Genomic DNA, 13558 nt, shown 5'->3' with positions numbered 1-13558 from the left:
CTAATTTTTTACAGCCTGATCTCTGTAAAGATTTGTGATTCATATTTGATATTATTTATATAACCTTTTTATTATAGCTGAAATATGATGGGCAGTCGCATGTGTCAGTCACAGGCATCAAGGATTTACTTTATTTTATTTTTTTTTTTTATACTTTGTCGCTGTCTCCCGCGTTTGCGAGGTAGCGCAAGGAAACAGACGAAAGAAATGGCCCAACCCCCCCCATACACATGTATATACATACGTCCACACACGCAAATATACATACCTACACAGCTTTCCATGGTTTACCCCAGACGCTTCACATGCCTTGATTCAATCCACTGACAGCACGTCAACCCCGGTATACCACATCGCTCCAATTCACTCTATTCCTTGCCCTCCTTTCTCCCTCCTGCATGTTCAGGCCCCGATCACACAAAATCCTTTTCACTCCATCTTTCCACCTCCAATTTGGTCTCCCTCTTCTCCTTGCTCCCTCCACCTCCGACACATATATCCTCTTGGTCAATCTTTCCTCACTCATCCTCTCCATGTGCCCAAACCACTTCAAAACACCCTCTTCTGCTCTCTCAACCACGCTCTTTTTATTTCCACACATCTCTCTTACCCTTACGTTACTCACTCGATCAAACCACCTCACACCACACATTGTCCTCAAACATCTCATTTCTAGCACATCCATCCTCCTGCGCACAACTCTATCCATAGCCCACGCCTCGCAACCATACAACATTGTTGGAACCACTATTCCTTCAAACATACCCATTTTTGCTTTCCGAGATAATGTTCTCGACTTCCACACATTCTTCAAGGCCCCCAGAATTTTCGCCCCCTCCCCCACCCTATGATCCACTTCCGCTTCCATGGTTCCATCCGCTGCCAGATCCACTCCCAGATATCTAAAACACTTCACTTCCTCCAGTTTTTCTCCATTCAAACTCACCTCCCAATTGACTTGACCCTCAACCCTACTGTACCTAATAACCTTGCTCTTATTCACATTTACTCTTAACTTTCTTCTTCCACACACTTTACCAAACTCAGTCACCAGCTTCTGCAGTTTCTCACATGAATCAGCCACCAGCGCTGTATCATCAGCGAACAACAACTGACTCACTTCCCAAGCTCTCTCATCCCCAACAGACTTCATACTTGCCCCTCTTTCCAAAACTCTTGCATTTACCTCCCTAACAACCCCATCCATAAACAAATTAAACAACCATGGAGACATCACACACCCCTGCCGCAAACCTACATTCACTGAGAACCAATCACTTTCCTCTCTTCCTACACGTACACATGCCTTACATCCTCGATAAAAACTTTTCACTGCTTCTAACAACTTTATATATTTATATATTTATACATATATACATGCCAGCCTACACCAGGGGCCCATTTATCAACCACCCCTGAGAGGTGGATGAACAGCTGGTTTAACTGTGAGCTGACTACCCTGACCAGGTTTATTGTAGATATAGTAAGTTTACACGAGCTGTTTTTTGTATTACAGGCGTCATTTGTTTTAACAGCATGCAGTTCCACAGTATGAGGCTCAGTGATAAGATTAGATTGGTTCATTCATACACACTTAGCAGAATGCCATGAATTATTTGATTGTAGATCATATACAGTCTCCTCAAGATATAGGGACATTGACATCTGTTGGAAACAAATATTTGGCATTATATCGTTTGCAAAAAATAAGGTATTGATATAACAGTAAAGTTATAAGGCACTTGAAAATAAGTTGCAACATTAGTGCTTTGCCTTGTGTTGCAATTTTCATATTGTAGGTTACATATATTGCTGCTTTGGATAAAACAGTTGGTATCAGACCTTGCTGTTTGTAGCCAAAATACTTTTCCTTGGCCATGGTTACAGATAATGGGTTTTTCTCTGTGGCAAGTTTTATTTTTATTGTATATTTATTCAAATTAAAACAATGCTGCCATTTTATGTTTGTGTCGTGGATATTGCACAAAGCCAGTACTGAGGATTGTCCTTGAGGCTTCTTCCATTCCTATTTCATGTGCCAGAACTTTAGGGCAGCACTTTGTTGAGTTCTGATGGAACTGGTTAAGAAGGAATGATTTTCAAGTTAGCCCACAGTAACTGAAATAACAATTTTGAGTTTAGTGGGAGTGCTTCAAGAACATGTGACATTACCTTGTTTACATGATATTTTTATGGCTGTGGCATTGTTTGAGATGAGAGAAAGGTGGGGTGACAGAGGTAGGATGTTCAACTATGAAAAGAGAGAATAGAAGTAGCCACAGATGTTGTATGCAGATGATAGCATGCCATTAAACAAATCAAAGAATAGTTTGATAAAATGAAGGGTCAGGTCGCTGATATATGTGGGAGGAAAATTATGAACATTAATGCAAATGAACGTAAGTTGCTAGTGTACAGTGAAAATGTTAGTAATACATTTAAATGAGCAGAAGTCCATTTTTCACTTCAGCACACTGGTATTAGGTTGAGGATGTGTGTGGGTGATGGTTGGAGGCTTTATGTACCTGATAAAGAGGGAATGGAGTAATGATGATAAATGATTAGATAATACATAGTTTAGTTTTTAAGTTAGTGGATGACTGTTAAAAAGCTAACATCCAGGATCTCTTCAAATAAGCTTTTGTATATGATTTTTCTTGTTTGCTTCATTTAAGTGAATGCTGGCTGATATAAATTCTAATAAACTAACAGTTATATCTTGTGAATGTAATAAGTATATCACGTTTTGACAATTATTTAACCATCCCCAGTTTGGGGGAAAATCTCTTGGGGATAGGGGAGAAAGAAAACTGACTATTTTTTCTGTGTTGTAGACAACGATTGAAAGGGGCACAACTGGGTGGATGGAAATCTTCCCTTCCAATAATGATATTCTAAAAGAATTGAGGAAGGAATCAATAGAGGAATTTCCATTGAAGGCTCAGTCATCTTTTCCTGGTGTTATCTTGTTGAGGCAGGAAAAGGCAAGCGTGTGCAAGAAAAGGCAGGAAATTGTGATCACAGAAGCCAGAGTATCATTGAAATAAGTAAGTCGTACTCCAAAAACACGTTGATTCTGTTCGGGTCTCTAACGAATATCTTATAAAAGCAGCTGTGCTGTTTGTGCACAGGTTACTCTTCCCCCTCCCTTTTTGTTCTTTTCATTGTACATTCTTTTCTTGAAAGGTAATTCCCTTATGCAGAAAAATGAAATCCAAAAATGTTTTCCCTTCTACAGAATCGATTCATTTCATATATTTAAAGAAAATATGCAAAAAAGTGGTATACTTTCTCAGATTATTTGGGGGTACCTCTTCTGGCAGGTTTATGGATCATTACACTGCATTTGATTTCCCTATGTGCATCCACCACTTCATCTCTCCATCATAATGCAGTTTGATGTCTAGTAGAATTACCTAAGTGCACTGTTGATATGACAGTGCTATGTACTGTACATTGTCATATATACATAAAAGATTGTATCAGTACTGTTGTATGAGTAATTAACAGTAATGGGTAAGTAATTGTACGTGTTAATGTCTAGTCGGTCAAAAGCTGGTAAGTCTTTTCCTTTTTCAGCTGGAGGCATGTTGAATGCCAGTGTCATTAATTAAAGCAGACAGTATTTTGGAACCACCAATCAAAATGACTTGGAACACCTCCTTCAGGTGTTCAAGATAATCCATAACAGCTGCACCTGATTTTCATGAATGTAAAACATGAGTGGAGGACGACACTGATAACAGATGAAAGGAAAGAATTACAGTATTTGTAAACCTATTTTGAATGCACAGTATCATTTATAGAGTAGTACGTAGTGTATCACTTTGTGAGCATAGTATAATAATTTACATATGCCCATGAAATGCACTGTCAGTGCTGTACCTCTATAGGTAATGTGAAAAGATGTAAACAACCTCAAGGAAAGGGAGGAGGATTACCTCAGATGTGACAGCCACACCCCATTGATCCAGTCATTTTTGTAGTTTGCATATTACCCTATGATATTTTTATGTTATTCACTTCTGTGTTTTGTCCGAGTATGAAATAAGAGGACATTGCGATACAAAGTTCAAGATAAAGAAACAAAGTGATACCAAAATTCGAGATAAAGAAAGAAACAAGAGCTTCGCGTCTCCCCCTCTAATCTCAAGCCTTCAGACGTTATTGGCTGCATCCCTTCCTCCCACTCACTCAGCATTCAATCCGGCCAACTCAATGGTAATCATATTACTCATGTATTTTTTTTGCTTGCCAATCAGTTTGTAAATACAATTTTTTTTTTCAAATTGTGCGCTTAGTGATTGAAATTTCCTGCCGATTCTTGTGTTAAAGGGTTAACTGAGTTCTGTTGAGTTTTTGCCATCTCTTGCAGTCTAGCACTTCTCTGCTCAACTCTGAGTCCTCTCTCATCACTGAAATGCTGATTCTCTCTTTCTGTTTTTAATGATATTACTTTGGCTCCTGTTCTTGAGATCTGGCCGTTTGTGTGCCTTTTTCTGCCTAAATTGAAGAGAAACCAATAGACTACTACTTCCACAGGTACTGTGTGAATAGTTGTGACCTGAAGATTGGCCAGTTCATTTTCATCTTTCCTTGTACAGCTAGACTGGAACTGGAGGGCTTGCCAGTTCACTTTAACTTCTAATTTTTTTTTAAGTCCTTCAATCTGTCCTTAAGAGCCAGGCCTGTGGAGACTTGAGTTCCATGGTCTGTGACATTTCGTTGGTATTAATCCATTTCAGTGTATGCGTCCATCAGGAACTTGACCTTCACGGAAAATTTCGTTACTTTTGCTCCTAAGTTTAGAAAGTGATAGTACCGAAGGGGAGAATTTCCAGCTACTCTCTTGGTTGCCTCCATGATAAACATGAGAAACATGGGCAGTATCTTTCTCCTGTCCCCAGAGACAACTTGTACTATTTTAGAATATATTGAGCACTCATTTTCTCTGCTCCTGCTTCAAGTGCAGCGCCAAAGCTGCTGCAGCCCCATTAAAGGCATCCTGAGTATCACGATGATAATGATAATAATAGTGATAATGATAATAACTAATAATGATAATAATGATGATAATGATAATAATGATGAAAATGCATACGTAAGGTGGTAGATGTTGGTGGACTCTACTTGTGCTGGACCCATGAAATAGGTTGTAGGCATGTGTTCCTAATTACAGTATATAGGAAATTGTTTTTGCCTTTCCGTGTAATCTGAGGCTCTCAATCATTTCAGCTCATACATGCCATGACTTAGAAAGAAGTCTTCATCAAGACTTCTTTCTTAGAAAGAAGTCTCATTCCGTCATTTTTTTTGCTGTTGATGAATTGGTTTGGTTGAAGAAAATATAAATGTCTGTTATAAAGTATTTAAAAGGTTTCTGTTACAGTATTAGGCTTTATAGTGTTTATATTGATAATGTAAATTTTTCTGATATTTATACCAATTATAAAGTTTATATGTTATGTAAAGATCAGCCTATTCATTAATAAATGAAGTAAAGAATCATTTAGAAAGTACTCTGTATTTTGACCCTGGTAAGATTCGTGTCATAACTTTGTACAGTTTTCATGATGATAATTGCCTTGATCAACTCTTGTATTTAGCCATTGTGATCTGTTAAGTGTTGTGGGAAAAAAAATGAAATTATTAAAATCTGTTATGAAACTGTGGTTATTTTGGTTGTTTTTATTCTGTTGCTTGTACAGCATGGTAGATATATGGGGTTTGCTTTGTCTGTCCTTATATTCATCATCAACTACCCGTCTGTCTGTCTGTCTCATCGCTGGTAACATCCTGGTTTCATGAAGATGTGACTGAGGGTACGTGGAAGGAGTAATGGGGATAGGTTGACCAGAAAGATGGAATGAAGGGGCTCTTGAGGTTTTCGTGGCCTGAATAGTCAGGAGAGTAAGAGACATGTATAGGATTGAATGAATTTGACTGGTGTAGTGAAGGGGGAGGCGACGTGTACTGAAGTAGAGCATATGGAGTGGTCGGAGACCACAAGATATCTTGTAGGGCTTGGCTGTGTAAACTAGGCTCTGGTTTGATGCATAATATATGAGAGAGCAAGATAGTGATATGTAGGTTATGAAGGCCAGTTGTTTGTTCATGGCGCTACCTCATTAAGGTGGGAAATGCCGATACGTTTGTGTATGTTTTTGTGTAAGATTGTATCATATCCACGTTCATCTCGTACCACATATTCTGTACTACAACCCCGTCACCATGTACCACAACCCCGTCACCATGTACCGCAACCCCGTCACCTTGTGCCGCTAACAACCCCGTCACCATGTACCACAACCTTGTACCGCTAACAACCCGTCACTGTATATCACAACCTCCGTCACCATGTACCGCTAACAACCTCCGTCACCATGTACCGCTAACAACTCCGTCACCTGTACCGCAACCCCGTCACCATGTACCGCAACCCCGTCACCATGTACCGCAACCCCGTCACCATGTACCACAACCCCGTCACCTTGTGCCGCTAACAACCCCGTCACCTTGTGCTGCTAACAACCCCGTCACCATGTACACAACCCCGTCACCATGTACCGCAACCCCGTCACCATGTACCGCAACCCCGTCACCATGTACCGCAACCCCGTCACCATGTGCCGCTAACAACCCCGTCATCATGTACCACAACCCCGTCACCTTGTGCCGCTAACAACCCCGTCACCATGTACCACAACCCCGTCACCTTGTGCCGCTAACAACCCGTCACCTGTCCGCAACAACCGTCACATGTACCGCAACCCCGTCACCATGTCCGCTAACAACCTCCGTCACCATGTACCACAACCTTCCGCTAACACCCGTACTATCACACAAACCCCCGTCACCATGTACCCGCTAACAACCCCGTACATTACCACAACCCGCACTTTAAACAACCATCCGTCACCCTGTACGCTAACAACCTCCGCACCTTACGTTAACAACCCCGTCACCTTATATCACAACCTCCAACCATGCCGCTTAACCTGTTACACCCACTCACAGTTGAAACCATTCTGGAGATTTGCCAGAACAAGTATGACCACAAAAGTGTGTACACCCATCACAGGAAAGAGCTGTCGACGCGTTTGGCTACACTCGCCAAAAATGAAAAAAAAAGGTATGGGTTGTAATTAGATATGGCGGCGTATGGCGGGAAATTTCCCCGTGACCAGTGAAAGTGACTTTCCGCTTTAATTTGACGAGCATTCCCTCTCTGTAGTTGGATCATTTTGCACGACTCTGTACTTTCCTGTGCACGTTGAGTGTACAATTTAGTTAGTTAGTGGACGTGACGTCATGGGATGATGACGTACGGCGAGGTAGAGGGAAGGTTAGAGGTAGCGTGATGACGTGGTCGTGACGTCACGGGCTGCTGCAGGTGAGGGAGGTGCAGGGGAGGAGCGGCAGTCTGGCATTGACTGTGGGAGGGAGTGCACGTGTGTCGGTTTGCTCCCAGCGGGTCAGTTGTGTTGTCCTCGCGCCACCACCTGCTCGAACTTTACCCGATTTAAAGCACTGCTCGTGGGATTAAACCGTGTTGGGAGAGACGCTACTGGCAGGTGAGTCGATGGTGGAGAAAGGGCGTGGTGGTGGAGGAGGAAGGGCGTCGCCTGCAGCAGCAGCGGCCTAGCGCCACCTCCCACACTTTTGACCCACCAACTTTCATCTTCGTTGTCCATCATGGCGTGGGCGAGCGTCCTCCACGAACGGCTACATAACCCATTGCGGCTGGCCTGGCCTGCTGATGGCGGCCACAGAGGATGTGGAAACATCGAGAAAAGATGACCGATTGGGGGGGGGGGTGGTTGCCAGGTGGGGGGTAAGGACCAACGCCCGCACGCCCACCCACAGTGGGGGGGGGCGCGGGCGGCCCACGCAACGCCCACCACCATGTCTCTCTTAATGTTACCTGTCATGTCCTTCCTGGTGTGTGTGTGTTGGGGGGGGGGGGTCTGGGGCCAAGCAGGTGGGGGGTCTGGGGCCAAGCAGGTGGGGGTGTCTGGGGCCAACCAGGTGTGGGGGGGTCTGGGGCCAAGCAAGTGGGGGGGGGGGGGAGTGGAAATTTCCCCAACTGCAACAGCTATTTAAAAGCTGTTTTATGATAGGCTTTATAGAGTGATTTGGACACCCACACCCCACCACACAAGGCTCTCCTCTCCGTTGCAGGGTAAGTTGGGCCATTCCCTGGACGCCCACCAATCTGTGACGCAATAGGCAGCCATGAGAGCATAAATATTAAAAAAAAAAAAAGGTTTTGGGGTCCCCTTTTGGTCCCCAAAAGTATATATTTCCCTGCCCAATTTAATAATAGATAACTACAAATTTCCCTCGATAGATACCATATTGACTTTACCCCTTTTTTAATGGCCATTGAATCCAGCAATTTACATAAAAGGCCTTTAAAAGGCCTCTTACACAATGGAGATATGCCACAGGTGTTAAGGAAGAAGGCTCTTGTGCGAATGAGAAAGTAATGTAATTTAAAAGAATTATTTAGCGTAAGGTCAGAACCCAAAAACACCAGACTTGTTTAGATAACCAGTTTTGATAGAATTGGAGGCTTTTAAAGCCATTTTTATGATGTAGCAAGCTGAAGAAGTGGTAAAGAGAGAGATGTTTGCAAATTTACGAAACCAGGGCTCTTGTCTATGAGGCCTTAGATAAATGTTAATTATTACATTTAACACATTAGCAGGGTATGTAGTAAATGATAAATGATCTCGTTTTTTATAAAATTGTTAGATTTTTAATTTTTAAATTCATAGTAATTTATGTTAGGAATTTTTTGTTTTGAAATGTCATGGTCTTTCATCTTTACTTTATCAATATATATATATATATATATATATATATATATATATATTTTTTTTTTTTTTTTTTTTTTATACTTTGTCGCTGTCTCCCGCGTTTGCGAGTAGCGCAAGGAAACAGACGAAAGAAATGGCCCAACCCCCCCCCCATACACATGTACATACACACGTCCACACACGCAAATATACATACCTACACAGCTTTCCATGGTTTACCCCAGACGCTTCACATGCCTTGATTCAATCCACTGACAGCACGTCAACCCCTGTATACCACATCGCTCCAACACTATATATTTGCCCTGCCCAATCCTGCATGTAATAGATAACTACAAATTTTCACTCGATAGATACCATAATTGGTTTACCCCTTTTTTTATAGACCATATATCCTGTCAATTTACTAAACTCATTCTCTCCATGTGCAAACCATTTCAAAACACCCTCTTTGCTTCTCAACCAAACACCAGACTTTTTATACACATCTTCTACTTACGTTACTTAGCTCGATCAAACACCTACACCACACATTGTTAAACATCTCATTTCAGCACATCCATCCTCTTGCGCACAATTATCCATAGCCACGCCTGCAACATACAACATTGTTGACACATTTAAACATATATTTTTTTTTGAGATAATGTTTCGATTCAACATTTTTAAGGCTCCAAAATTTTTCTCCCACCTATGATACCACTTTCGTTCATGGTTCCATGTGAGATCACTCCAATATTAAAACACTTACTTCTATTTTATCTCATTCAAACTCACTCAATGATACCTCAACCTACTTGTACTATACTTGCTCTTATTCACATTTACTCTTAAACTTTCTTCTTACACACTTTACAAACTCAGTCACCAGCTTCTGAGTTTCCACATGAATAGCACCACCTGTATCATAGAACACAACTGATCATAGTTTCATCCAAAGATTATATATATATAGAATATATTAATATATTTTTGTGTTATATTTATAGAATAATTAAGCATAATTTTTGTTATACTTGAATTAAACTCATGTCAATTATATGGGTGTGTCATATGTTTGGTGTGTGAACTATATGTTTTATGTATGAACTAGATATCGATGTATAGATCTTTCTATTAATGACTAAGACTTTTTATATACCAGACAGCCTAATGAACGACAAAAGCAATATATTGAGTAAGATGCAATTAAGCCCCCGCGTTTTCATTGTAACACCAAAGAAAACGGGTTATGTATTTAGGAGTCTTTTAATCTAAAAAAAAGATTTATATTAAAAATTGTCCTTAAGGGTGAGTTTAACCACTATAAAATTCGGTTTTGATCCCTTCGTGTGCAATTGAACCCAGATTTTGTTCACGAAATGAAATGTTTAGAACAACTTTGTTTCCCACAGTTAAAAAAAATCATGACATTTAACTTATTGCTAATCTAGTGTGAGTGAAGGAAAACAATTTTATAGTGATCTCGTGCACTGTAATACTTAAGGACATGTTATAAGTAGATATATTGTAAAATTGTTAATATGTGTGTGTTTATGAGTGGATGGGTCATTCATTTCGTTCGTTTCGCTGGTGCTAAGTAATTAAGTTAATAAATACACTCCGTTACTCGCTGGCGCGGGAAACGGCGATCAAGTATAAGATAAATGAATTATATATATATATGTTATAAGTAGATATATTGTAAAATTGTTAATATGTGTGTGTTTATGAGTGGATGGGTCATTCATTGTCCGTTTCCTGGTGCTACCTCGCTGGCGCGGGAAACGGCGATCAAGTATAAGATAAATGAATTATATATATATATATATATATATATATATATATATATATATATATATATATATATATTATCCCTGGGGATAGGGGAGAAAGAATACTTCCCACGTATTCCCTGCGTGTCGTAGAAGGCGACTAAAAGGGGAGGGAGCGGGTGGCTGGAAATCCTCCCCTCTCGTTTTTTTTTGATTTTCCAAAAGAAGGAACAGAGAAGGGGGCCAGGTGAGGATTTTCCCTCTAAGGCCCAGTCCTCTGTTCTTAACGCTACCTCGCAAACGCGGGAAATGGCGAATAGTATGGAAAAAAAAAAAAAAATATATATATATATATATATATATATATATATATATATATATATATATATATATATATATGTGTGTGTGTGTGTGTATGTGTCTGTATATATATATATTATATATATATATATATATATATACCAAGTAGTCGAGAAGTGATTGTTTAAAACTTTTATTTTTACAAATGAATGTTGTAGATTATGGAAGCTAAGGATCCATTGTATAGCCTCGTAAAGTTTCCAGAATGCGCTACGTGCCGAAGTAGGGTAAGGTGGGATCTGGAACTCCGAGGAATGTGTGCTTTCCTTATGATACAATCTCATCCAAGCACTTAGAAAAATACATATACTGGGTAATCGGGTGCACGTGAATAACCATGGATAATTCATTTCATGGCTAGAACGAAACTACCCATTAACTCGTAACACTGAAAGCTTTTGGAAGAGAAATTTGAGCTTATGGTATGTGTCATGTCGACTGGCCAAAGTCATTTCTATCTTTCCGTGCCAAATGTGAAAGTTAATTGTGGGAATGTCTGGCTTCCCCGGAAAATGAAAAGCAATTAACCAATTATTATTATTTTTTTTTTAATGAATTTCGACCAGAAAGTTAATTCATAGCGGTTGTCAAAGTCATAAATCGGTGGAAACCAATTAACCTATTTTTTTTTTAATGAATTTCGACCAGAAAGTTAACTCATTAGCGGTTGTCAAAGTCATAAATTGGTGGAAACCAATTAACGTATTTAATGAATTTCGACCAGAAAGTTAATTCATAGCGGTTGTCCGAAGTCCTAAGTCAGTGACTATAAGGTTTCTAGAACGCCCGAGATGTAAAACCTATGATTTTAGACGACAATTGTAGTCGTTACGTTGCAAATTGGAGTATATTTTTTTTTTTTACGATTGGTCTTCCATTAAAGCCATGATAAAACCTGAGGAATTTATGTCCAGGTTGTGTTGCGTTAAATTCTTGACATCAAAAGATTTAAAGTATTTTTTTACAGTATAATACGTTTAATATACCCATATAATTCCGATTTTAACCCCTTTAATGTCGTAGCTTATGAAATTATTTCATAAAAGTAGAAAAAAGAATATTTGGATTTAATTTTACGTGGGTCGTAAATAATGAGGTTTGGCCAGTGCGCATGCGCACCGCGCTGCCGCCATATGGCTTCCGGGCAATGCAGGCGAGGATGATGACACCCCCCCAAAGACGGCTTTCTCCGGGTCATGGAAGACGCTCGAGGCACGACGCCACGCCGACACCAAACTAGAATGTAAGTGGCAGTTTTAGATAGTATTTTTGATCAGAAGACTCTGTTGGTTTAGCCAAAATAAGCCATGTTGTCTTTGAGGCCGGCCAGTATCTCAAGTCTCCCGCCCGCCATTCCCAGTTCCCTCCCTCCCCCTTCCACCTTCTTCCTTCCTCTTCCCTCCTTTCCTTCCTTCCTTCCTTCCATCCTTTTTGATGGACGTGTCAACGTCCTCGGAAGCGGACGGGGCTCCCTAAATATCTCCCTTGGGCGAAGGAAGGTTGTTTTAACTGCTTTTATCGGTGGCCAATGGGGGCCATACAGGATGTCTTGCGGTGGTTTTTTTTTCAGTAACGTAATGGAAGACTGCGAAGTATCGTAAGTCTAATTATGGAGGACTGCGAAGTATCGTAAGGCTAATTATTAAGGCCATTTAAAGTTGACTGGTCACATGTTGATGTTCTTAATTGAGATTTGACGTTTGAGACTCAAAATTGTGCCAATTGCTTGTTTGCCCCAGCCATGGCCGCCATGGTAAGATGGACGTCCGCCTATTTTTACCAAGTACAGTTTTAGTCTCCAGGTTTTCCTTTTCATGTTTTGTTCACTTTGTCCAGGTTTTCCTGTTATGTTCTTTGTATGGTTTGTTCTCTATGTTCTTTTGTTCTGAATTAAGAGACGTGGTCGGAACATTGTTGCGAAGATGGCCAGTTCCTTGTGTGCTACGTTGCCACGTATTTTGATTATGATTTCCGTGTTTTGGGGGGAGATTTTCGTGGGTCGTGTACCGTCGTGCTCAAGGGGTCGTGTACCGTCGTGCTCAAGGGGTCGTTTACCGTCGTGCTCAACGGGTCGTTACCGTCGTGATCAGGGTCGTTACCGTGATCAAGGTCTTACGTCGTGCATCAAGTGGTCGTGTACCGTCGTGCTCAAGGGTCGTGTACCGTCGTGCTCAAGTTGGTCGTCTAACGTCGTCGTGCCTCAAGTGTCGTACCGTCGCGTTTCGTGTCGTACCGTCGTGCCTCAAGTGTCGTACCGTCGTGCTCAAGTGTCGTACCATCGTGCCTCAGGTGCTCTTTACCGTCGTGCCGGAAGTGGCCAGGCTTCAGTAGGAGTTGATCGCCGTTGAAGACGACACCCCCAGAAGGGGGCCATTTGATGGTGTGATTTCATGGCTTCTGGTCCGGAGAGCGAGCGAATGTTGTGTGCCGGCGGCAAGACGCAACGGTATACTTCCTCTGGGGGGGAAGCCTGGGGGTTTTACTGGAGGGGGAAGCCTGGGGTTTTACTGGGGGGAAGCCTGGGGTTTTACTGGGGGGAAGCCTGGGGGTTTTACGGGGGGGGAGTCTGGGGGTTTTACTGGAAGGGGGAGCCTGGGGTTTTACTGGGGGAAGCCTGGGGGT

General features: G+C 41.3%; 1 protein-coding gene and 1 long non-coding RNA gene across 10 annotated transcripts in view; both read left to right on the top strand.

Moving 5' to 3' along the window:
* The first annotated feature begins 1209 nt into the window (after positions 1-1209).
* On the top strand, positions 1210-5516 carry LOC139762912 (uncharacterized). The gene is made up of 2 exons (XR_011715863.1): positions 1210-3047; positions 3580-5516. It is a non-coding gene; the product is annotated as an uncharacterized lncRNA (long non-coding RNA).
* Positions 5517-7416: 1900 nt separating this feature from the next.
* The window catches only part of LOC139762910 (CD109 antigen-like), a 77847-nt gene continuing 71705 nt past the window's right edge, over positions 7417-13558 (top strand). For 7 of the 9 annotated variants that reach the window (XM_071688157.1, XM_071688160.1, XM_071688155.1 and 4 more), the window contains exon 1: positions 7417-7574. The gene's annotated coding sequence lies outside the window, so the exon portion shown is untranslated. Of the gene's footprint in view, positions 7575-12057; positions 12180-13558 lie in introns of those variants that run through there. The other 2 variants (XM_071688153.1, XM_071688158.1) reach the window with 2 other exon arrangements.

The sequence above is a fragment of the Panulirus ornatus genome, chromosome 45 (assembly GCF_036320965.1).
Source record: "Panulirus ornatus isolate Po-2019 chromosome 45, ASM3632096v1, whole genome shotgun sequence".
In the NCBI taxonomy this organism is placed as follows: Eukaryota; Metazoa; Arthropoda; class Malacostraca; order Decapoda; family Palinuridae; genus Panulirus; species Panulirus ornatus.
This window is presented reverse-complemented; position numbering and strand designations above follow the sequence as displayed.